Genomic DNA, 26,308 nt, shown 5'->3' on the forward strand with positions numbered 1-26,308 from the left:
ACCAGATATAGTGGCTTTGGAGCTCCCAATCCTAGTACAAAGGGCAAGTCTTTTCTGGAATCCTCATCCAGACACAAAGAACTGTGGCCATCCCAAGTGGAAGAAGTAGCATCATGGCAGTTCTTCATTCCCCCTCCCCCTGCCCCAGTCCCAAGGAAATCCTCACCATGGTGCTCTGTAAAATTTCAGCACCTCCTACAAACTCTCATAAATGGACCATGAACTGTGTGAGGTACTAAGTCAAGAAACAGGGAAAGAAGGAGAAGAAGATCTCCATTCAACACGGTGAGCTGATGCTCTCCAGGGAACTTAAAAAAAGACTTGATGAGACCAACAAAGGATGAGAAGGCATGAAGGGCCAGGAGTGACCACCAATTCACCTAAGTTAAGCTAATGATTTCCAGAACCTAGCTCTTTGTGAATATGTGCCATCTTGAATTGTTAAACAGAGACAAGTTTAAGAGGCAATGGGACAAGGGGTACAGGGTACCCCTGTAGATGTTAGAGGGGGGTAAACAGATTCTCCTGAGGAGATGAGTAATGGACATACCACCCTCTGATGGCAGGCTCAGCTGCTCGGTAAGCTTTGGGAATACCGCCTACCCGCAGCCCCATACTAATGGAGGTTGGAGGATCAGAGTTTCACATTATTTAGCAAATCTACTCTACTCATACAGGCAGGGTGGCATAGTGGACAAAGAGTTGCCCTCACCACCAGTAAGACCTAAGTTCAAGGCTCTTAACCTCTTAGGGCTCTATCTACTTTCTAAAACCAGAAGTTGTGGAAAAGGTGCCCACCTGTATTGATAGAGGGTTGACCAATGGAATCCAGAGGTCCAATACCTATCCCCATCCCTATCCCATTGAATGGATTGTGCATAGGACTGCAGTTCCAACACGTAGTCAGGGTCTCAGTTTTCCCATCTGTGACAATTGTTTGATATAAACCCTATGCTTTAGGGTTTGCCAAGCAAACACCTTAGTGAGACCTCAGTGTCTCAGGCCCTTCTGGCAGGGTCATCTAATCCAACTCTCTCATTTTACTAAAGAGGAAACTGAGGCCCAAGGAGAACAAATGACTTGTTTTAAGATTATAATCAGATCCTGGATCCTAGGACCTCTGAGGCTGTCTCATTGAACATCCTCATTGTACAGAGGAGGAAACTGAGGTCCAGGGAGGTGTGATTTGCCTTAGGTCACAATAGGATCAAAGGTCTAGACCTGGAAGGGGCCATGGAAGCCCACTGAGGCACAGGGGGTTAAAGGACTATATCTGCCTTGGTTTCATGGACAAGCTTTCACTGAGTTGTCTCTAAGGTGCTTCCATTCAAGGAAATAGAAAAGAGAATGTCTTCTTTGAAAATATGGTACAACTTGTGAATGCCTTCAGATGAGGCCATTCAGGAGCAAAAGCCTTCTGCTTCCCTTTGTTGTCTAAGTTATCAAAGCAGAGAGCCACAACTCAGGCTGGTTAAATAATCGCCTCCCCTTACTGGAGCCATCAGTATTTATAACCAAAATGTGTCAGAAGAGCCTGGAACTCACAGTCATTAGACAGAACAAGAAGATAACTGGGGTTCCCACGAGAGCAGGTTTATGGGATTCCAGGGCACTGGGCACAGTAGCATTTCCTGGGCTGGTGAAGTTCAAACACCACAACTTGAAACCACTAGCTGACTGACTTCTTCCCCACAGCTCACTATTCAACCACATCAAATGGCCAACACACCAGAATGGCTTGGACTTCATGGGCCATTTGCCAGATCTATAATTTTTGGGGCTGTCGCCATCATGGAACCCAAGGTGACTTCCCTCCTCAGCAATGGAGTTGTCTCCTTCCTTCCAACAGTCCACATCAGTCAGGGATGGGAGAAAAGGGGGATGCTCATCCACACATGATCACAGTTAACAGGGCAAGACCAACACAGTAACCTCTAACGGAAGATATGGTTTTGTAGAAAATAGAACATGATCAACGGATGGCAATAGGCAACTCTGTGTCTCTGGGAAATCAGATTTCACAAGTATCCAGGCTAACAAGAGTGTCTCCATTAAATGCCTCTTTATGAAGCATGAAGTTGAGATCTTGAAGGTCATGCCTGTGGAGTTCAAGTCCTACAGGGTCTGACCAAACTGGGAAGACCCTGAGTGTCCAGTGATGAGCTATTTCTGTCATCTGAGAACTAGACTGGAGAGACTCACTGCCAGAAAGCTCAAAGAATCTGGTGAGGTGATGTTATACAACTCCCAAGGACTGTAAACTGATGGATATGGAATTTGTGATCTGTTTTGGTGAAGGGAGTGTCCATACAGATGCAGTCACTTATTTCCGAAGTCCTGAAGTATACCACAGCAGTAGCATGACAACATGTAGGGAAAAAAGTTAGGAGATGAGATCCAGGAAAGGTGTCAGTCAAAACACTGTGCCCTCAGATATTGCTATATAAATACACAGACATATAAGCAGCTAGGTCGTGCGAGGACAGAACACTCCTTGAGCCTAGAGTTAGGAGAGGCTGAGACTAGCTGTGTGACCCTGGGTAAGATGTTAACCTCTGTCCGCCTCAGGTTCTTGAACAGTAAAATTGGGCATATAATAGAGCAGCCACCTCCTAGGTTTGTTGTGAGGAGAAAATGTGTAAAATACTTTTCAAACTTCAAAGTATTACATTAGTGTAACATACATTTAGGAAAATGACTAATAAAAGTGTGACCTTTCACTAGTGCTGATACTACTGTGACTATTTATTACCCACCGGAGAGAAAGACCGTAAGAAAAACTTGGGAGGGAGAGCAGCATGAAGAAGACAGATGTTTGTGAAGAAAGTCAGGACCCAGAAGGGGCAAGGAGCCAGACAAAGGCCACTGGGGGCTAAAGACAAGTGATCTTGTCATCAGATCAGGGAACACATTATCTGGAAAGAGAGAAGCAAAAGAGAAGGAGGCTGGGAAACAGATCCCATGCTGGTCCGGGACGATGACACAGCAGTGATCAGGGCATCTGCCAAAGCTCACAGTTTCTTTTGCGCTTGCCTTCATCATGACTTCCTGCTTCCAAAGGGAGAGGAGCCAAGAAGGTGAAGGCTTTTCTGGCCAATTCCCAGACTGAGGAAGGCACAGGGAGATGGAAGGATAAAGATAATGCTCAGATAAGGGATTCTGGAGCTTTTGAATGTCCAAGTGGAGGGCTCATGTGCAGAGGAAGAGACCGAGGGGAGGAGCATCCCTGTAAGCAGCTGACATGGACTAGAAGAGAACGTCATAGGAGTGGGGGAAACTGAGGCACTGGGAAGTCAGAATATCTGATATACTGAAGTCTCTAGAATGGGGCAGGAGGTGGGGTAGAGTTCTATATATTCAGTCATGGAACAGGCATGAACACAGACAAATCTGTGGAAGAGACATTGTCTTCCATGTGTCTTAAAAAACTGCAGAATTCATTTGCTGGCCTAGAGATGAGGGTAATTTTTTTCTTTCTTTCCAGCTAACAGGGCTATCCATCATAGAACAGGGGAACTTCCTGTTTTCAAGAAGCCTAGGAGGCCTGATGTCCAACTCAAATACTGAGCTTGGCAAGAGACCACTGCACTGAGAGATGCCTTTGGAACCATTTCCCCGTCCCACCTGAAGGCTCAATGTAAAAGAAGAGGGAATTGGTTCCTGCTCCCTCCCACCTTCATCCCCATCAAGGAAGCAAAAAACCATGACCGCAACAGCTGGATGACAAAGGTCACCTCAGCTCTGACAGATGTTGCTGAATAACCCCAGAATGACAAGGGTAAGGGGGAGAAGAGGGCCCCATGTGAAAACAAAACCTGAACTCCACCCAAACAGTACATGTCTTTACCAAAAATACAGAAGGCTGTAGCAAAAAAGTCAGCCACAATAGGTAACCCAGTCTTTTTTGTAACTAATTTGGGTGCTAAGCAGTGAGGGAGAGGGGAATAAACACTGGTCTTAGTGTCACAAGACACATAATGGCTGTGCAGTTCTAGGTAAGTCACTTCCTTGCCCCATGCCTCAGTTTCCTCATCTGTAAATCATGACATCATCTGCCCCACAGGGTTACTGTGAAGGAAGTGCATTGCAAATTCTATTTGTAACCTTTTAAGGTTTTGTGAACCTTCAAGGGAAAGGTTAGAAAAACAAAACCCGATTAATAATTAAATTAGCAGAGTGAACTCGAGTAGTCTACAAAATAGTCAACTGTTTTCAATGACTTAAAACAATGAATTTGACCTCCGCTTGCTCAGAGCCACACTCTGGCTACAGGCCACTGTCTTCCAGTTTTTTTGCACGTTCTTTTGATTTAGGATGGTTGTGTTCAGTTAATGAGACGACAAGAGGCTTTCTGGGTTATCAGGATCTTCAGCACGAGACAAAGAGCAGAAAATCAATTTTTATGCATGGCAACTGATGCTTAACAATTCACAGACTCAGTGAAGCATAAGATTTTTGAGTATTACGGAGAGAGCTCTGGAACGAAAGTCAGGGTGTGACCAGGGTTGGAGACTCACCTCTCAGTCAAGCATTTACTATATGCTAGGCACTATGTTAAGCACCAGAGACACAAAAAAGGCCAAAAGCTAGTGTGAAAACACTTACAGTACTGCTTATTGTAGTGGGAAAGAAAGGGGGGGGGGGGGAAGAAAAGTTGATGCCCATCAATAGCTCAACAAGTCGTGATCCATGAAAGTAAGGAATACTACTACGTATTAAGAAAACTATATGATGGTGAATGGGAAGATTTACATGAACTGATGCAAAGTGAAGTGAGAACCAGGAGAACAGTGTGAGTCACGACGACAACAAGAGGAGAACATACCTCCCTTTCTTCCTTACAGACGTGAGGCTCTGCATGCTGTCAGACTGCTCGAACTTGTTGGTTAGTTTTCATGAAGTGATTTTTTTTCTTTTCTGGATTTTGTAACATGGGATGTTATTAGAAACAAAAGTGATATAAAATCACAATTGCTAAAAACAATGTAAAATTAGCTAGGCAACTGTAAGTCACAACCACTTGGAGACTCACCTTCCTCACCTGTAAAATAGGGACAATCAAAATAGATGTTGTGAGGTTCCAGTGAAATAATATGTGTACGGTGCTCCATCAGCCTTGAAGCGCTCTATGTTAGATGATGACAACGATGTTTCTGATGATGAGACTGAAAGGGCTTCCCTCAAGACCCAGATAAAACTGCATCTTCTATAAGGAATTCTCCGCAGTGCTAGGGCCTTCCTCCAAGATTATCTCCAAACTATCCTGAACATACTGTTTGTACATATAATTACCTACATGTGGTCCCCTCATTAGCATGTGAGTTCTTTGAGGGCCTTTCTTCACATCCCCAGAGCTTAACACAGTGCCCAGAACACTGTAGGTGCTCAATCAATGCTTCATGACTTGATATGACTTAGAATTAATACCTTTATGATGTACCTCACAGCTTTGCTACAAAGAACTAAGGTAACGTATAGAAAGAGCTTTTATTCTTTCAAGGCTTTATGGTGTTGTCAGTCATTTTTCAGTCACATCTGCCTCTTCACAATCCCATTTGGGGGTTTCTTGGCAAAGATAATGTAGTTGTTTGCCATTTCCTTCTGTAGTTCATTTTACAGATGAGGAAACTGAGGCAGACAGGGTTAAGTGACTTGCAATGGGTCACACAGCTAGTAAGTGTCTGAGGCTAGATTTGAACTTGAGGAAGATGAGTCTTCCTGACTCCAGGCCTGGTGCTCTGTGCACTATGGTGCCCCCTAGCAGCCCTCTCAGAGTTACGTAAAAGCAAGCATTAGTCTTATTAGAAAGGTCCTCAGGTTTAGAGGATCTATGGCAGAGAAGTCAAACTTTGCAGCGAACCAGATTAAAATGTAACTGGAAAATGTTTAACAAAATAAACAAACATATAACACAACATAGATAATATTAAGTTGTGGGTTTTTTAAGTCAACATGCAGCTGGGATTTCTATTTGAATTTGAATTTGAATTTGAAATTCAAAGGTTTATTGAAGAAAACCTTTAATGATAACTTTTCATCAAGCCAGTACCTACACTTCTCCCCCACAGAATTCCATCAAACACATTCTTTACAGAGTAAGTGGGCTACAGCGACTCATACATTTATCAAGTTGGGGCCATGTTCACAGAAATGGAATCCCAGTTTGCCCCAGACAGAGCAGTACCAAAGAGGTGGAAAAGGGTCAGCTCAATCAGCTTCTGAAACAAACCTTAAAACACAGTTAATTCACTGACTAAAACTAACAAGCAGAGGTCTTATTTCTTCAAAATTCATTTTACATATGTGTATATATTTACATATATACATACATACAGACAGAGGCAAGGAACTATAGGTGATGTCAGATTGAATCAATTTATTGGCTAGTTTTCATGAATTGATTTTTTTTCTCTTCTGGATTTTGTAACAAAGGAGGTATATATAATACATATATGTATATACTGATATGAATTTAGATGTAAATATAGACAGTCATTGACATATAGAGACATAGATATACATATGAATGTAGGCATAGATATAGACATATATATATATACACACACACACACATACACAGACGTAGGCATAGATATAGGTACGAATGTAGATGTAGATATAGACCCAGACAGAGACATAGACATCAAGGTCTCAGAGAAGACTTCCAAGATGTGAGTGAAGTCCTGATGGACAGACAGATTTTTCTGCACAGTCAAAGGGACTGCTAAGCTCTTCTCACTGCAATTAGATTCTGATTCATGGAAAACAAATTTATTCTGAACACTCAACCCTAGGATTCTTTTCTTACTAGAGGACTAACACTAGACATATTAATGACTCCTCTAAAAGGCAGCTGTCTCTGATAAGCACCCATTCCACTCAAGGTGTGAGTATGGGAAGAAACAGAAAATGTATCCATTTGTGACCACGATTCTCTACAAAGATTTCTGGATTATGAGACTAAGAAGATGGAGGATTAGATCCTCATGACCTCTCAAAGGAATTTTGTACAGGAGATGAAGCAATTTCAGCTGTCTTCATGATCGAGGACACCAAGAACACAACAAGGTAAAAACCCAATGATCTACCAACAGAGAAGGTTGCCTAATGTGCAACACCCCCACTGACCAACACATTCAGGCAGCAGGCTTCCAACAGAACTCAACTCCGCACTTCCTCCCAAGCCCTCCAAGGTTTAAACAGCAAATCCAAACAGCAGAAGCTTGCTTAGTTTGGAGTGGTGGTGCTCAGAGATTAGTCAGAGAACTGAGGAACAGAGAGAACTGAGGAAGGACAAGTGTGTGTAGCTCTGTAGGAGTCCACTAAGACTCAGGGAAAAAACCCAGCATCCAAAATCCATATGGACCCCTGGTCTTTCCCTAAAAGTCATTTAGGGCAGAGGCTGATGAATCATGAATTAGCCCCCCAGAGAAATCACCACCAGAGGGAAGGAATTAGAAAATCAGCAAGACGAGAAAATATGGAAAAAACTGAGGAGAATGTGATGTACCCCAACCAAGTCAAAGGCTAATAATGAAGGGAAAACAATTCCTAAGGTCTTTCAAGAAAAAAACATACAGGAGAAAGGTCCAGGAGGCAAAGAGAGGGACTGAAGAAGGAGGAAAGAAATAGGGAGATCTTACTTCAGGTGGGAGAGGGTACCACTGATGAATACTCCTATGGGAGAAGAGAGATGGGGTCTTACAATGAGTATGACTTACAGGGATTTAGTGCTTAGACAGACCATTCATCCAGCCTCAAGAGAAAGGAAATCAAATGCTAGGAGTAATCTATGCCAAGAACAATGGGGGAACATGGACCCAGGGGGTAGATTTCAAGGCAAATGACAAAAATAAAAATAAAAGACTATATACTGGAAGAACTGTGCGACTGGAGACATCAAAAATTGCTCCGATGAGTCAAAAGCCTCATATGCAGGAACTAAGAGTGAGACACAAGAGAAAAAGGAAGCCCGGGGCAAGATCTAGAAAGACAGTAACAAGAACGATTTAGAAGAAACCCAAGATTGGCACCAGTGCTGTAGAAACTTTAATTCCACAAGGAATGCAGAGACCAAAGAACTACCGAAGCATAAGGACCGTGAGCCAAAGAACAGAAACCTAGAACAGACAGAAAGGGGAGATAAATAATGAAGGGAATGAAAGAAAGAAATCCTTTTCAGAAAACGGTGCAGAAAGTGAAATAAAAAAAAACCAACAACACAGAACATGGAAGGAGAGAAGAGGAAGGGGGATGTTATTTGACTACCTAACCCAATGCAACCAAAATCACAGTCAGTGAAGGAAAGATTAAAATTAATTGGAGGCTAAACACAACCATCCTCAAGAACTGGTCAGTCAAAGACTACAACATAGGTTTTTAATTCAACCTCTGCTTGGCCTGGGATTTCAAATACATGTAAAGGATGCCCTGGGGAAAGAAAAAAATTGTTACACAAACCAGGGCTGGATGGGCCCCCCTTGGTTCCTGAAATCCTGCATTCTCTAATAAACCCAGACCTTTTCACTGTATAGACCAATACAAGGGAGGAGGACAAGGTGATGTTACTCTGAGGTCCCTCCGAGATCTAGAATCTTACATCCCAGACTCATGCAAAGCCCAGAGGACACACAGGAAGGAATCACAGAACCGAAGGACTGTCTCTACATCCCTTGCACATACTAGGTGTTTAATAAATGTTTGTTGAGTTTATGTGAATTCAGGCCATTAAGTCCAAACCTTTCATTTTACAAAGGAGAAAACCGAGACGCAGCATGAGGGGAAGTGAATGACTGCTTCTAATATTAGGAAGGAAGCCACAGGTGAAGTATCTGGTACAACCCTGCCCAAGCCGGCCCTGCTCACTCCTGTCAGCTAGCTCTCTGCAAAGAATGAAGGAGCAGGGGGGTGGGTGGGGGGAGGGGCAAGGGGGGAGGGGGACTTTTTGCATTCATGGAAACAACCTTCAGAAACAGCCAGCTGGAGTCCTGGAGGAAGTCCCCTGACAGAGTGAAAAGGCCACAGCACCAAAGATTGAAGCCATGTGTAGGGGCACACAGAGAACATGAGCAAACTCTACTGTGGGATCCCCAGAGGATACAGGCCTCCACACAGGACTGGTGGGAAAAAGCAATTCTAGAATGTTCAACCTTTGTGAACAGGGCCCAGCCACTGTCCAACCAATCCCAGTGTTCTGAAGGATTTGGAAGAAAACCAAGACACATCCCTAAGTACTGGGGCCCCTTCTCCCAAAGGTGTTGTTAAAACAGCTCAATGTAAAGGCTACAAGTCAATTTGGGGGGGCTCCAGTAGGGATCAAAGAAGGCCATTAACAGAACCACCATCTTTCCATTCCAAGACAAATGTGTTTCTCAGAAGGAACCAGGGAAGACTGGAGGTTAAGAGAAAGAATATTTTGACTGGGCTTCAATCTGATCCAAAGGTCCTTCCACTGTAAAAGGGAGAGCTCAGATCTGGGGGGATTGGGTACATTACATAATACTGTGCATGTGGAAATTCCAATAGAGATGGCCAGAGTGCAGCATGGGGACTGCCCAGCTGAGCATCTCTTCTGCTTGCTACATGATCTGCCAACCTTCTTTCCTATGCGTATGTCCTTCATAATATCTTTTAATTGGGCAGGTAGGTGGTGCAGTGGATAGAGCACCAATGCAGGAGTCAGGAGGACCTAAGTTCAAATCTCACCTCAGACACTTGACACTCACTAGCTGGGTGACCTTGGGCAAGTCACTTAACCCCAATTGTCTCATCCTGGGTCATCTCCAGTCATCCTGATGAATATCTGGTCACTGGATTCAGATGTCTCTGGAGGAGAAGTGAGGCTGGTGAGCTGCACAGCCCTCCCTCACTCAAAACAAAGTCAAGTGCAAGTCATGTCATTATTTCTCTGATGGCACGGTCTTCTTTGGCAATGAAGGACAAACACACGCATAATTAATCATAGATAATAATAGCAAGCATTTATAAGTTCTGTACAAATAGTATCTCATTTGATCTTCAGAACAACTCAGGCAATAACCAACCACTTCATTCATCCATCCATCCATCCACCCATCCATCCATGTGTCCTTCCTTCCTTCCTTCTTTCTATCTTTGTTTCCACCCTCTGCAAAGTGGCACATTGTGCTGGGCAGGAGCTGGAAAGACCTGAATTCAAATCCAGTCTCAGATGTTTACTACTTGTGTGAACCCTGTTGCCTCAGCTTCCTCATCTGTAAAATGGGGAGAATAATAGCAGCCATCTCCCAGGGCAGCTGTGAGGATCAAATGAGATAATAACTGGAAAGCATTTTGCCAGTGGCTGGCACATACTAAGTGCTCCATAAATACCAGCTCTTGTGGTTGTTGTTCCATCACCTCACAGGACCATCATGTGGATCAAAAGAAATGAGGATGGGGAAGCTCTTGGCCCAGAACCCGGCACAGACCAAGCTCTTGGATTTTTGCTGGTAGCTTCACCACCATCACCCCCTGCCTTCTTTTCTTCCTTCCTCTCCCTACTGAGCAATATGAAAAGGCAGCCTGGCTGGCATGGCTGGAGAGGCAGCCTTGGCAGTTAGAAAGCCCAGGCAAGGTTCAAATCCCACCATTTCCTTCCCTTTTCTGTGTCCCCAGACAACTCCCTAAGCCTCCCAGCTAAACGCAGGTACCCGTCTATACTGGAAGAGGGGCTTCCTCAACACTCTCTCTATGATGAATTCACAGATTTGGGGGGGGGGCACAATTTTTCAATGTTACATTTTTAAGAAAGTATTTAGTTTATAGGGGATGGTTCACTGAGGAATTGGGGGGAAGGATGAATATAGCTAGAAATGAGGGTGATAGAAAAAGTGAAAGATGCAAAAACAATTTTCTTAAAACCATTTCTATTTTTTTTATAGCAACCAACAAAAAAGAAAGAAAAGGAATTCAAACCGGAAACCCTGCCTTCCCCTGCTGCCTCTCTCATTTCTTTCTCTGGAAAAAGTCATGTTTCACCAGCTCCCCCGAGGACATGGACGCTGCAGACCTCCCGTCACATCAGAGTGCATATTTTATGACATGGGCGGAAGGCTGATGCTATCAATTGTGAGTGGATCCCAAGGCCACAGGAAGCAGGGAGGGCCCCTTGGGACGCAGCTGCAAATAGTTACTGAGCTCTATCTCGGGGAGGAATTTGGAAATTGGGATGATTGCCTGTATTCACTCAATGGGGGTAAGGGAAGGGGGAGGTGGAAATACGGCAGAACCATGCATTGCTCTACAAAAGCCTACAGCCCCTGTGCGTGAAAGGAGGCCCTGGAAAGCAGTTCGAGGAAGATACACCTCATGGCCAAGACCCATAGGTGGACCCAAGGTGTCCAACATCATTACTAATTGGCTTTCCCCCACCCCCAACTCCTTCCTGGCCAAGAAACACTTCCTTCCCATTTTTGACTAAGACCTCTTAACTTCAGGCAGTGTTGCGTTCTTGTTTTGGTTTTTTTTTAATATTTTGATAACTGTATTTCAATAGAGGTAAATCCCTCTGTAAACCTATTTTATTTTATGCCTTTAAAAGCATTATTCTGAGAAGTCATCCATAGGGTTCACTAGATTGCCAAAGTGAAACACAACACAACAAAAATGGTTAAGAACCTCTGGACTGGGGGACCAATCTCATCAGAGATGCTTCCATCAATCCACTGGATTTCAACGACTTGACTAAGGGTGGGGAACCTGTGGCCTCAAAGCCACATGTGGCCCTCTAGATCCTCAAGTGCGGCCCTTTGACTGAATCCACATTTGTTCTGTAAAGTTTGGATTCAGTCAAAGGGCCGCACTTGAGGATCTAGAGGACTACAGTCAAAGGGCCACCCTTGAGGACCTAGAGGGTCACATGTGGCCTCAAGGCCACAGGTTCCCCACCCCCACACTTGACAAACTCATTCTTCCTTTCCTGAAAATAATCAGTGCCATGCAGAGAAGTGATGGGTATACAGAGGGAAGAAATCCTGGAGGCAAGTTAGTATAACAGAAAGGATTCTGGGGTCCCAGTCAGGGAACCTGGTGTTTGCTCCTTGGGTGAACCCAGGCAAGGACTTGGCTGCCTTCTTGCATTTCTCCTAGAGGTGACAAAGTGGATAGAGTTACGGACTTGGAGATGGAAAGACCTGAGTTCGAGTGCTGCTCCCATCCACATCATTCTGTGTGACCCTACACAAGTCACTTGTCCTGTGCCTCAGTTTCTTCACCTGTAAAACAGGCTTGTTGTAAGAATCAAATGGGCTAATACAAGTGTTCATGTAGGAGTGCCATGAAGGCTTGGAAGGGCTATATAAATGCTAGCTATTATTATGATCCCCAGGAAGGCAGTTGAAGGATTACGACTGCCACAAAGCTATGGCTCCTTGAGGTATGAGAACTTGCCCAAAGCCCTAGAAAGTGGGAGAGTCAGGAATCCTGGTGAGATCTTCTGCCTCCAAGGGTAGTGCTCTTTCCAACAGATCACATTGCCTCTCAAAAGCGAATTTTTGTTGTTCAATCGTTTCAGTAATGTCTGAGTCTTCATGACCCCATTTGGGGTTTTCTTGGCAGAGATGCTAAAGTGGTTCGCCATTTTCTTCTCCAGCTCATTTTACAGATAAGGAAATGGAGGCCAACAGGGTGAAGTGACTTGCCCAGGTCCATCCAACTAGTGAGTATCTGAGGCCACATTTGAACTCAGGAAGATGAGTCTTCCTGACTACTGGTCTGGCACTCTTTCCACTGCACCACCTAGCAAATTTAACAAGCCTTTATGAAGCACCTACCAAGTGCCAGGCACTGGACTAGGTGCTAGAGAAGAAAAGACAGAAACAGGATAGTCCCATTACTCAAGGAGCTTCCAAACTATAGGTAGTGGGGAGTAGAATATGCAAACAGAGAAAGAAAGATTACTCACAAAGTAATGTCAAGAAGACACCCATGGTTAGACAGGCTGGGAAACGCCTCGTGGGACAGGAGGCTCCTGAGCAGTGAGTGTCATGAAGAAACAGGGCCCGGCTGGCCAGGGCTGAATGGAATGGCGAGGTTTGGAAAGAGGTCACCCTGAGAGGCACAAGAATGGTGGAGCTGGATTCAATGCCAAACTGAGGTCTTTGTATTTTATTGTAGAGGTGACAGGTAACCACTGGAGAGTTTTCAGGATTGGGAGGCCACAGTCAGATCTTGTTTTAAGAAAAGCAATTTGGCAGTTCCCCAAATAGTGGTCTCCACTGGTCTTTTCATTTCCATTGCTATAGAAGGCACAAATATGTGGGTAGATGAGGTACCTTTGGATGCAGTGGGTAGAGAAGGCTGAGTTTGGAGTCAGTAAGATCCAAATTCCAATCTGGCCTCATACACTTTCTAGTTGTGTGACCTTGGGCAAGTCACTTAACCTCTATTTGACTCAGTTTCCTCAGCTGTAAAATGGGAATTTTACAGGGTCATTGTGAGGATCAAGAGGTAAGAATTATAAAGCACACTTAACACAGTGCCAGGCACACAGGGAAGCTGTAGAAATGATCATCCTCATCATCTTTATAGAGGTTTTGTTTCTTCTGCTGGGCATCAGTTTATACAAATCTTCCCATGCTTCTCCCCAGGAATCATTTCTTACAACATAATTCCCCAGCAAGGGGCACCCCCCCACCCCTCCAGCTCTCTGCCCCTAGACTGCTGTGATGAACAAGGTGGTCCACACTTCACCTCTTTTCTTTTACTTCCTTGGGAGCAGACATCCACTAATCAGGCTGCTGAAAAGCTGAGCCATTTTCCTTCCAGACTGAAATCCAGACTAGCTGGATCACTCCCCAGATCCATCCTGGGACTCAGCATGCCTGGCTTCCCATAGCCTGTCCCTCCAACACAAACGGATGTTTTCAGCTTTTTTTTATTTTGGGGGGGAGGAGCCCATTTGTGTGGGTGACGTGAAGCTTCAGGCCTGTTTTAATTTCTATTATTTGGAGTGTTTTCATGTGGTCAGTTTGCACACCATTAAAGAAAATGGTTTGTTCATATCCTTTGACTAATTATGTACCAGGAAGTGGCTCATGGTCATACAAACGTGTCAATCTCCCCGTACATCTTGTCCATCTGTCTCTCACTGGAGATATCTGATGCAATTCCACCTCCCCTTCTAACGTTTCTCTCGTAACGCTGTTGTTATGATTTTATTTATGAAAAAGCCTTTGAATTTTATGTCCTTAAAAATGTCTTTTATCATCTCCCTTATCACTTGTTTAAGAAATTCCTCCTCATCCAACATAATTGTGAAAGGTTTCTTTCCTTTCTATTTTTTTAACAGTGCAATTTTAAAAAATAAAATAGAAGTAATGTCAGGATTGATATGATACAGCTACTCCAGCAGCAGGTCTCCTTGTTTGTCACAGGCAAGGATCTCACATTTAGAGTTACTCTTCCTCACCTCACCCCACCCAATGGAAGGTTCTTGAAGGCTAGGGTTGTCCGGCTTCCATCTGTATAACCAGTGCCTAGTGCGTTGTAAGCACATAATAAATGCATTTCTCTCCCTCTCTCTCTCCCCTTTCTCTCTCTCTCTCTCTCTCTCTCTCTCTCTCTCTCTCTCTCTCTCTCTCTCTCTCTCTCCTTCCCTCCCTCCCTCCCTCCCTCGCCCTCCCTCTTTCTCTTTTCTCTCTCCCTCCCTTTCTTTTTCCCTCCCTCCCTCTTTTTTCTCCTCTCCTTTCTTTCTCCCTCTCTCTTTTCTTCTCTCTTTTTTTCCCTTCCTCTCTCCCTCTTTTTTCTCTCCTTCCTTCTTTCCTTCCCTCCCTCCTTCTCCCCCACCTCCAGATTAAAGCTTACAGTTGGTCTAAAAACACTATTTCCTAGCACATTATGCTGCCTCCCTGGCCACTCTGCAGAAGAAGGGAGTACACTGCCATGAGATGGGAGGATGGTTCACAGATATTCCTTGGAGAGAAAAGCGTTGGCAGAGATGGTTTTGTCAAACTTGTAATGGAAACAAGAACCATTAGTTCACAAGATACCTGGTTTTTGCCCAAAGTCCATTGTGAAGACAGTCATTGCTTAGGCTTTGACACTGGTTGCTTGGGATGAAGTAGAGCATAAATTCTAGGAGAACTCTAAAGAGGTCAACGAATGAAGAGAAATCACACTCTCATTCAGTCACTTTGATGCAAAGATGAGGATAGGGAGGGAGAGGGAGGGAGGGAGGGAGGGAGAGAGAGAGAGAGAGACAGAGACAGAGAGACAGAGAGAGACAGAGAGAGACAGAGAGAGAGAGGCAGAGAGAGAGAGACAGAGAGAGAGAGAAAGCAGGGGTCAGGAGAAAGGAAGAAGAGAGGGCAAAGACGCAGAGACGACACACAAGTCTCATGCCCTTAGACCAGGAGCACTTTCTTGAAAAAAATGGAATGGGGCGGGGGGGGGGGGAATGCCACACACCAAAAAACACCACAAAAAGTGAAACACTATGTATTTACTGACAGGAAAGCAGTCCTGGAGCTATCTCAGAATCTGCTCTCTATGGGGAGTGAGCCCACTGATAAATCAGGGCAAAGACCAGAAAGAGTGAAAAAGTAAGGAGAAAGAAAAGCGGTAAGAAACCCAATGAATGGTTTAGCTGGGTGACCCTAGGCAAGTCTCTTAACCTCATTTGCCTCAGTTTCCTCATCTGTCAAATGAGCTGGAGAAGGGAATGGCAAACCCCTCCAGTATCTCTGCCAAGAAACCCCAGATGGGATCACGAAGAGTCAGACACCACTGCAAATGACCCAATTACACCACCATCCTGAAGTATGTAAACCAGTCATGGACGTCAGAAAGGACATCAACACCCGTTATAATAATTTTAGGCAGACCTTTTTGTTATATGACACGGATACCAAAGTTGTAAAGCGTGCTCCCACATGGTCAGCTCAAATGTTTTTAATGTTACTCATGGTAATTTCATTACTGAATGTATGATGTATTCTAACGATGAAATCGATCAGAATTGGCTTTTTGGCTTCCTGAGGATTTTTTTTAAACAATGGCAGAGTGAATTATGATGTGTAAAATGAATATTTATGTTCATTATTTCCCAGTTTTCTTCAGCTGCTTAATCAATTACCATGTGTGATATTAATAGCTAATATTCAGAGATAAGAGGCTGATGGGAGGGACCTTAAAAGCACACAGAGGTGTGTATGTAGCCTATGACTGTGTAACTGGGGGAAGGATAATTTAGGTAAGAGTAATTTCAGTTGCTAATTGTGAACTGCGGACAAAGGATCCCATCTGTACCGACGACCGAATGACGTTTAAAACTCTTGCACATTTAATTCCGCTATTCTCTTGAAAAGAATTATGGGAGAGCAAGCAGCTTCCAATTCTAGGCACACGGCAGGAAAGTTGGACTGTCCTGTTCTTGGGGGGAGGGTCCTGAGGTCTTTCCTAATACCCCCAATCGTGAGTATGTGTCTTCCCTTCCCTATTCCCTGCCAAAGTCACTTTGTAGGTGAATTTTATATATCATGCAGCAGAGCATTAACTCCTTGATGGGACCGTTTGATTTTTGTCTGCCTAAAACTCGTTTGTCCTTCACGCTCAGAGAGGATCAAAATGGCACCATGATGTCAGGGTCAATGGTCAGTAGGCACTTTAAAAAAAAAAATACTTGTTTGCTGAATAAATGAATAAAAGTTTAACGTCTGGAAAACTGTGGCATCGTGGGAAGAGCCCTGAATTTGGAGTCAGAGGAACTGAGTTCAAAACCTGACTCTGCTACCTGGACTCAGTAAAACAGGGATAATAATGGCCATAATGATCACCTTAGAGGCTCAGGGGTTCCAGCAGACATTCAAAGGCACTATAAATATCATTATTGCCAATGTGCTGAGGTGAACTGTACCAACAAAAGGCCACAGTCCGGGGGGCAATGCCATGGAGGCACCAAAGACAAAACATCTACCACAATCTGACAGGCAGAGCCTGCGGGAAAAAATGGAAAAGGGAAATCCATGTGGAAGATGAGCTGTCAACCAGCAGCAAGGTCTAGACGGCATGCTCCCTTTCAGGAAACCAGCGTGGCCTCTCTCTCATGTCGCTGCTGTCAGAACATGTTCCCCTGAAGCCGAGATCACACTGCACAAAGAACGCAGCGATGGTTATCTCTGGAGAGCATGACACAGCTCCTAGGTGCGGATCCCTGGAGGTCGGCCAAACCCCACTGCAAAACCCATCCAAAGGAGGGCTCAGGTGATGGCCCCAACCTTCTTCTCTAAAACGCAAGAGTTAAGTAAAAGCATGCCACGTGGGCTTAGCTCTTCTCTGTCTGGCTACAATGGCTCTGATCTCTTGCTTCAGTTGCTTAAATGAATAAACTGAAAAAAGAAAAAAAAAATTCTGCTCCATCAGCCCCGCAGTGCCAAAACCGTGGCCTGTCCCCATGACCTCCTGAGAAACGTCAGCAGCCCCATATCTTTAATAGCTAGCATGTATATGGCGCTTTAAGGTTTCTGGTTTAATTAAGACTCTACCGTGTTCCAGGCACTATGCTAAGCAGTGGTGATACAAATAAGAAAAGGACAGCTGCTGAATCCAGGAAGTTTACAATCTAACCAGAGAAGACAGGACAAAATGGGAAGAGAAGAGGAACAGAGGGCAGCTGAGGGTTCCCTGCATAGACACATGATGTGTCACCTACAAATTTCTGATTTGAGCCCCCCATAAAAGAAGGCTTGAGGGGGCATTTATTATCTGTCCCCCACCCCAGCCCTCCCACAGAAGGGAGAGGCAGCTGAGGGAGTGGAAAAAGTGTTGAGGACGCCTCATACAGGAAAAACTAAGCAGAGTCATTTGGGATGGAAAAATAAGCATCTGCAAGGTGCTTTATATTTATTATCTCATGTGATCTCATAACAATCCTGGTTACTATTATCTTCATTTTACAGATGAGGAAACTGAGGCAGAGAGAGGTTAAAGAGACTTACCCAAGGTCACACAGCTGGATGCAATTCAAGATTGCAAGTCTACTGTTCTATCCTCTGTACTTCCTCTACGTTTTCATGAGTTCCATTAACACATCCAATGCATGACATATCTCAAAACCCAACAAAATGAGTGATCATGAGGTGAGAACAAAAAGCCTCAGGTTCCCTTTCCCTTCCACGACCCACACACCCGCCCCCAAATTTGCAGTGTTAACTCGATGATCTCAAAGATCTGATTCACAGAGTAGAAACTACACAGGCCACTTACGGTTTTGGCTAAAATTCACTCGCCTTTGCAGAGGAATGGGGACAGGAACATGGCCTGGGCCATCCGGAAGATACAGCAGCCATTCTGGGCAGCAGCCAAGTTAACGCCTGACATTTGGGTATCAGGCCCTTCCATTTTTAGCGTCCTTGTCTCTAAAACATTCTTTCAAAATATAAATATCATGGTCCCCATCTGACAGATGGAACAGCCAGGTGGCACAGTGTATAGAGGGCTGGGTCTGACATCTGGAAGACTCGTCTTCCTGAATTCAAATGTGGCCTCTGATATTTACTAGTTGTGTGAAGCTGGGCAAATCACTTCACCCTGTTTGCCTCGGTTTCTTCATCTGTAAAATGAGTTGGAGAAGGAAATGGCCAAGCACTCCAGTATCTTTGCCAACAAACAAAACAAGTGGGATTACAGAGTCAGAAATGACTGAAAAATCTCTGAATAGAAATTTGACAGATAGGGAAACTGAGTTTCAGAGGAATTAAATCCAAGGTCTCACAGGTAGTGGGTGAAAGAAACAGGAAGAAGCTAGAGATTTACACTTGATCCTCAGACCACAGTATATCTTCCCATCATTTGTTTTTCCTTCATAGATCAGGATAGCTTAATGATGATTAACTGGCAGGTCATTCCTATGAGTGGATACAAAGGGAGAGAGCTAGAAAAACCTGAGTTCAAATTTACCGCAACAAAGTACTAGCTACGTGATTCTGAACAAGTCACTGACCCACCACCTGCCTCAGTTTCCACATCTGGAAAATGAGTGAGTTTGGGACTGATCAAAGCATTTCAGATTTGGGAGAGTCCTTAATTTAGTCCAAAAGAATCCTCATTAGGACATACCCAGTTAGTGGTCAGGTAGTGTCTGCTTAAAGACCACCAACAGGAGGAACCCCCCAGATTTCCAGGTAGTCCACTCTACTCTGGGACAGCTCTAACAGACAGGACGTGTTTCTAAATCATTAAGCCTAAATTAACATCTTCTCAGCTTCTACCCATTACTCTTGATTCTGCCCTCTGGGACCACCTGGAATGAGTCTCATTGGCTGTCCATTTGATGGTCCTCCAAATATTGCTCAAAGATAGCTGTCATGTCTCCCGAGTCTTTCCTCCTCCAGGCAAAATACGCCCTGTTCCCTCAATGGATCCTTCTGAGGCAACATGAACTTAAGAAGACTGACCATCCTGCCTACCTTCCTCTGACTATTCCTTCCTAAACTGTGGTGTCCTGGGCTGAAAGCCACACTCCAGAGGGGGTCTGACCATGGGCTATCCTCTCCTTATTCCTGGATGCTAGTCCACTCTTAATGCAGGCCAAGGTGCCATGAGATTTCTGATTTGCCATGTTACACTGTGGACTCACAGAGCTTGTGGGCCATGAAGACCCTCAGATATTTTTTTAGAACTATTATCCATACATACCACCATATCTATACTTGTAGAGTTGATTTTTTTGTGGCCATATTTGCAAAGGAGTTCATCTTCTTTGATTTAGCCAATCACTGTGTTAGTCCTTCATCCCTGCTTGGAGCTATCTGTTAACCTGATGGTCATTCATACCATGGATGCCTTTAACCAAGTCACAAAGCACACATCCCTGTGGTATTCCACTGGAGACCTCCTGCCATTCTCACACTGGACCATTCCCCACTATTCTTGGCATGAAGCCATCCCACCAATTCTGAATCCATTGAACTGCTTTATTGTCTAATAATCATCCCATAATCACTGTCATGTCATACTTAATCAGAAGGTTGGCTAACATTGAAGTCGGTTCTAAGGTTCCTCCAAGTTCTAAACCTATGATCCTAAGAAATGAAAAGAAACAAATCATCATTAAATCCAACAAAGATCTATTAGCCCTAATTGAGGGCAAACAGCTGGGGCAGAATGGTGGCAAGACCTCTGTGCTGGGGAGGAGGGAGAGTGAGAGACGCTGTGGTCCTTGTCCTCATGGAGCTTACAGTCAAGTGATTAACAAATGTTTATTAAGTGCCTATTACGTATGGTCCCCTAGGCTAAGAGCTGATGATACAAACAGAGCCAAAAACCACCCTCTACAGCCCAGCACCTCACAGTCTGATGGGGAGAACCCGCGAATAACTATGTACAAATAAGGAAGCCCAGGGTAACCTGGGGGTGACCTTGTAAGATTAAGGACTGGGAAGGGCTCTGTGAAGAAGGAAACCAAGGAAGCCTAGGGGGCAAAGATGAGGAGTGAGAGGGCTCCAGTCCTGGGGAGCAGCCATGGAACACGCTGGGCCAGAGAGGGAAGCAAGAGCACAGAGAGTGTGTGGAGGGGAGGGCAGGCATGAGAACACTGGGTCAGGGGGAAGGGGAGAGGGAAGAGTTTGTGAAGGATTCTGAACCAAACAGATGATTTTATATTTGACCCTAAAAGTGACGGGGAGCCAGTGGAGTTTACTGAAGAGGGGGTGGTACGCATTTTTGGAATGCTGCATGGAGAAAGGGTGGAATAGGCAGAGAACAGCAGGTTGTGGCAATAGTCTAGGTGGGAGCCAATGAGGGTCCGCACCAAGATGGTGACAGTGCTGGAAGACAGAAGGGGGCATGGGCAAGAGACAGTTCAAAGGTAAAGCTGCCAGGACTTGGTGACTGATTGAATGGAGGGGGTGAGAGTGAAGATATTAGGGAGTGAGCCTGGATGATTGGGAGGGTGGGGTGCCCTTGACAGTGAGGTGGAAGTTCAGAAGAGGGGAGGGTTTTGGAGGGAAAGACAACAAATTCAACTTTGGGCATGTTGGGTTTAAGATCATCAGTTGGAAATGTTCAATAAGCAAACGGAGGTCCAGAGACAGGTGAGAATTGCACAAAGAGAGTTGAGCCGTCCAAACAGATAAATAATCGAAACTACAGGAACAGATGAGACTACCAACTGAAATAATCTAGTGGAAGGGGAAGATTTAACACACTCAAATAATGATAGTACAAAACAGCACAGAGTAAGAACATCAGAAAAGTATAAATCGAGAGAGTTTCCAGGATAGGGAGCTATCTGAGTGGGATGGGAGGGAATTAAGGAGAGGCAGGGCATTCCCGACATAGGGCAGCAACACCAGTAAAGGCACAGAGGGAGTCACAACGAGCAGAGGATGGTCTAACTTGACTGGAGCATCAAGGGTATGGGGGAGAGGACAGGAAAGAAGGCTGGAAAGGGATGGTGGTGTCAAACTGCAAAAAGGTCTTGAATGCCAGGCAGAGTAGTCTGAATACTATCACACAGAGGACAGGGAACAGTTAAGTTAAAAGGAAGATTTTTTTTTTTTTTAGGACAGCAGTGACATGGGTAAACCCATGTAAGAGAATGATGATCATGCCAGCAATGTGGTGGAGCGACCAGAAGAAAGACAGAGGAGAGGAGAGATCCGTAAGATGACTATTGCAACAGTCTAGGCAGTAAGGAGGGTCTGTATCAAAATGGAGGCAACAGGAAAAGTGAGGAAATGATGCTGAGCCCCCTTGGAGGGGGCTCTATAGGCCTTGGTGCCTGATGGAATAGAAGAGAGAGGAGAGTTAAAGATGGTGCCCATGGTCTGGAGATGGTAAGGCCTTAAAGTCAGCCAGAATTGAAGAAGCAGAGCCAGGCCTCCAGCCTAGGCCTTCTGATGTCCATCTAAGGCTCTTCCTACTGGAATACAACGATAACCAAGTGCTTACCACAGAGAATGCTTTCTTTTTCTTCAAGAATAAAGATCTACAAACTTTCCCAATGTATGATTCTTTATTTTCTAATGGTTCATCGTTAACTCGCTCACTTCTTTCACTGTTAAGTTGTCTAGATTCTTAGTTTAGACAAGAAACATTTCTGGCTGAAAAAGATCCAGGACCTCAAGTTCCATCAGGGACGAAAGAGCAGCTGGCACAATGAGGAAGTCAAAGGGTTCTGGGCTTCCTTAATAGAAGGGTAGAGTTTAGTTTGAGGAATCTGGGGCTTAGATACTGGCTGAACTGTTACGTTAAACTTCTGAATCCAGAGGCATCTCTTGAGATGAGAGTAGAGCAGCCCCTCTCTTAGGATGAAGACCTGTGTTTTACTGATTTGATGCTAAATTGTGAGGCTCTGACTGATGCTACCATGCTACCCAACCTCCATGTCAGGCTCAATACCCAGCAGAGGAAAGAAGAGACCAAGAAAGATGAAAGAAGTGAGTGCCTCATTCCTGTGCCCCAAAGAGCCAGGACTTAAAGGAGCCTTCTTTTCTGGCATGGGTGGCGTGCTGGCTTTGCCCCTGCAGCTGATCGATCAGTGGTTTCTTCCTTCCTCCCCTGTGTTTGCAGCTCTCTGCAGCACTAACCCTAAATGCGCTCTTCTAACATCCCACAAAGGATCCTGGGCCCTGATTATTGGGGCAGGCTCATTTCAAGCCACAACTCAGAAGCAGGGTTTCCTGCCAGGCAAACACTCAGGAAATGGAATGTAACTGGAAGGTATAATTTTAGCCCCGGAGTTCACGGAATAGAGCAGCAAGGCTATATATTACAGCAGGAAAGAATTTCTCAGGTCATCCAATCTGACCGCCCTGTTTTGTACATGAAGAAACTGAGGCCCCATGGGGTAAAGCACTTAGGAACCTATATCTACAAGAGACCTCAAAGGCCATATGGCTTAATGTACCAATTTTACAGATAAGGAAACTGAGGCCCATGGAGGTAAAGAGACATAAGAAGGTCACACAACCAGTAAGCTGGGGTTTAAGTCTGGGACCTCTGACTCCCAACCCAACGTTCTCTGTTCTACATCTAGGGGCCCAGCTTCCAGCCAAACTTCCTACAGTGGGATCCCAGGCAAGGCAATTCAATTCAACAAGCACTCACCAGAAACCAGGGTCAGATTCAATGATGCTCCCCCCCCCCAGTCATTTATTAAGTGACCTCTATGTACAGGTACCATGCTAAGGGTCTTACAAAGATTGTCTCATTTATTAAGGGGATAAAACCATAGGGAAGAACATGACCACTCAACCAATGTGGACAAAAGGCTCCGCCAACTCTCTCTCCACTAAATAATCTTCGGAGAAGCTGGGCCTCAGTTTCTTTATCTGTAAGTTGAGGGGTTCTAAAAATACAGCATGAAAGGAAGTACTAATACAGAGGAAGCAGGTGGGGGTGGAGGGCTGCTAATGTTGGAACCTTACTCTCATCTGGAAGGTGGTAGAAGTCTTCTGAACATGAAGAGAGGTGAAAAAAATGGGGGACAGGTTGGGGAATGGACTTTTAGAGGGATATGTGGTTTGGGATTTAGGAGGATGGGGGACTTTTGGAAGGGTATGTGGATTAAGATTAGGAGATGAGTGAACTCTTGGAAAGGTAGGTGAAGTGGAGAGAGAAAACAAGGTAATGGACGGAGTAAAAAGAGAGGCTGAGAAAGAAAATAGCGAGTAAGAATAAGATGGGGGAAATTCACAAATAGTAATTACAGCTCTGAATGTGAACGGGATGTTTATAGCAGCTCTCTTGGGTGGGGACAAAGAACCGGAAATCGAGGGGATGCCCATCCAGCGGGGAATGGCTGAACAAGCCGTGGTATATGGTTGTGATGGAACACTACTGGGCTGTAAGAAATGATGAGCTTAATGGTTTCAGAAAAACCTGGAAAAACTTCTATGAACTGGCGCAAAGTGAAGCGAGCAGCACCGGAACATCGTACACAGTAACAATAATGCCATAGAGATGAGCAACTGTGAACGACTTAGCTGCTCTGATCAAGGGAATGGCCCAAGACAATTCGAAGACAGCCCAAAGGACCCATGATGGAAGGATGCTATCCCTCTGTGGTGAAAGAGCTGGTGATCTCTGAATACAGACTGAAAGAGACTTTAGAAAACTTTATTTTTCTTTGCATGTGTGTGTTTTCTTTTGTAACATGGCTAATATGGAAATATGTCTTGCATGACTTCACAGGTATAAATGAAATTTTATTGTGTGCTTTCTCAAGGGGTGAGGGAATAGGCAGGAGGAAGAGAATATGGAACTAAAAATCATAAAAACTGAATATTAAAATACTTTTTTTACTTGTAACTGGGAAATTTTTAATGAAACAAAAAATGTTTGCTTTTTTAAAAAAGGAGATGGCCATGGTCAGGATGGAATCAGGAAGAGTCCCCTTTAAAGTCTTAAGGCATACATTCAATTAGTAGCTTAAACAGATTAACACTGAGCACTTAAAAAAAGATGTTATCTGCCATCCCTGCCATGAATTAAGGTTCTCTCCCACTATGACTGGACAACACAAAAAAATATTCTGAGACCTGAACAAATCAACAGCATACTTCATGGCTCCGAACACAGTAAGGACCCAGAAGATCAAGGGCTGAGCTCAATATTCCAGAATACCAAGCAGCGGCCTGAGAGGACTATCGAAGACTCAGACAACATTTGAGTGAGTCTTTCAATCACTATCTGGCGGGTTCAAGCAGGAGAAAGCAGTAACACCAAGAGTCAGAGTAAAGGCAGCAAAAAAGAAAGAACTATGGGACGTAAGGGAAAGTGACAGCAGAGATTGTTAGTAACCTCAATCAAAAATTGCAAATGAAAGCCAAAAGGCCATGGCCATATAAGGAATCAAAGCATTAGACAGAACAACATGAAAAATTCAACATCTATCAAAAGTTACACTATAGAGATTTGAGAAACAAGAAGGAAATAAAACAGAAAAAATCACCAAAGAAGAAAGAAATTTCTGGTCTTTTCCAAGTAAGGCATGTAACCGTAGGAAGTCCAACAAAATAGAAGCCAAGTTGGATCAAATGTGAACAAAGATGCTTGTTTTCCACGAATCCAACGAGAGTCAGAATAGTTACATCAAAGGAGGTGATTGATAATGGCTTCTCTGCAAAACTGGAAAGTTGACAGAGCCGGAAAAGCTCTAAAATTATCAGTCATCTAACAATGGCCCAGCAATTACTGGCCAACCACTCTGCCAGCTTCTATCTGATGCAAATCCCATCTTTCTCAACAAAAGACATCACCTTGTTATTTCCAAAATTACAAGAACACGAGGGACCCGTCAAAATATAGGAGATTATGTATTTATGTACTCTATATGAAGTATTCATGGCTTCTTGGAGAAAGTGAATGCCTTGCCTATGGCCGCACAGCTAAGGATATGCACTTTCATTTCCCTGTCCCCACCTCCAGTATGCCATTCTCTATGCCACACGGATACATGGGGAGGTTAGAGGATTTACATGTCCAGGTCACAGTATAAGTATCAGAGGCCGGATTTGAACCTAGGCCCTCCTGACAGCACATTAGCCCTCTCTATCCATGATGTTACACTTCTATAAAGCACCAAGAGTTAAGACTGAGCTGCTGAGATACTGACAGAATCACAGTCTATAGAAAAGGGCCCTTAGAGATCATTCAAGCCTAACCTTGGAATCGCCTCATCCCACGGATGAAGACACTCTAGTCTAAGCAAAAGCAAGGAAGCATTTTCACCCTCAATTGCCTTTGCTGGATGCTTGCATGCCATACTATCCCCTCTGCCTTCTAGGAGCAGCGACCTGGGTCCAGTAACCATACTTCTGGCACCCCTCCCTGGCCTGCCTTCTTCCCTCAACCCCTTGTCATCTCTCTGTGTTGTCTTCTCCTAATCCAATAGAAGCACCTAGAGGTCAGGGACTGCCTTTCTTGCTTGGGTTTATAATTCCAGCACTGAGCAAAGAGGAGAGGGACGAAACTGGTGATTTCATTGCTACAGAGACCTCCTGAATAAGGAAACGCCACCTACCAAAGCCTATTGGCACCTCATGTACGTCAGAGACAGGATTGAGCCCAGGACTTAATAGCACCGCCTATCATAGCACATGCTTCATAAATGAGTTTTATTTCATTCATTCACTCATTGCACAAGCTTCTTATTCCTAGGACTCAATGTCCATCTTTTTTTTTTTTATTGTTTGATTATGGTATTTAATAAAACCCATCAGCTCAGAGTCACCAAGCAGACCCTGAGACCCAGGCTACCTGGGTAGGAGGCAGGTCAGTTAGGTGAAAGGAGCATTTGTGTTGGAAATAATGCTGGCCAAGGCAGTGAAATGGCTGGCTGGCATTT

At 44.4% G+C, this 26,308-nt stretch overlaps 1 protein-coding gene and 1 long non-coding RNA gene across 9 annotated transcripts in view; one reads left to right on the forward strand and one right to left on the reverse strand.

Annotated features, from left to right (window-relative positions):
* The window catches only part of AFG2A (AFG2 AAA ATPase homolog A), a 222,232-nt gene that overhangs the window by 64,963 nt on the left and 130,961 nt on the right, over positions 1 to 26,308 (reverse strand). The window lies entirely within an intron of this gene.
* On the forward strand, positions 9,153 to 21,999 carry LOC140514607 (uncharacterized). 2 transcript variants are annotated; one of them, XR_011970733.1, is made up of 3 exons: positions 9,153 to 9,397; positions 10,902 to 11,088; positions 21,523 to 21,999. It is a non-coding gene; the product is annotated as an uncharacterized lncRNA (long non-coding RNA). The 2 variants fall into 2 exon arrangements; XR_011970732.1 differs by lacking the exon at positions 9,153 to 9,397 and adding an exon at positions 10,386 to 10,469.

The sequence above is a fragment of the Notamacropus eugenii genome, chromosome 7 (assembly GCF_028372415.1).
Source record: "Notamacropus eugenii isolate mMacEug1 chromosome 7, mMacEug1.pri_v2, whole genome shotgun sequence".
Classification (NCBI taxonomy): domain Eukaryota; kingdom Metazoa; phylum Chordata; class Mammalia; order Diprotodontia; family Macropodidae; genus Notamacropus; species Notamacropus eugenii.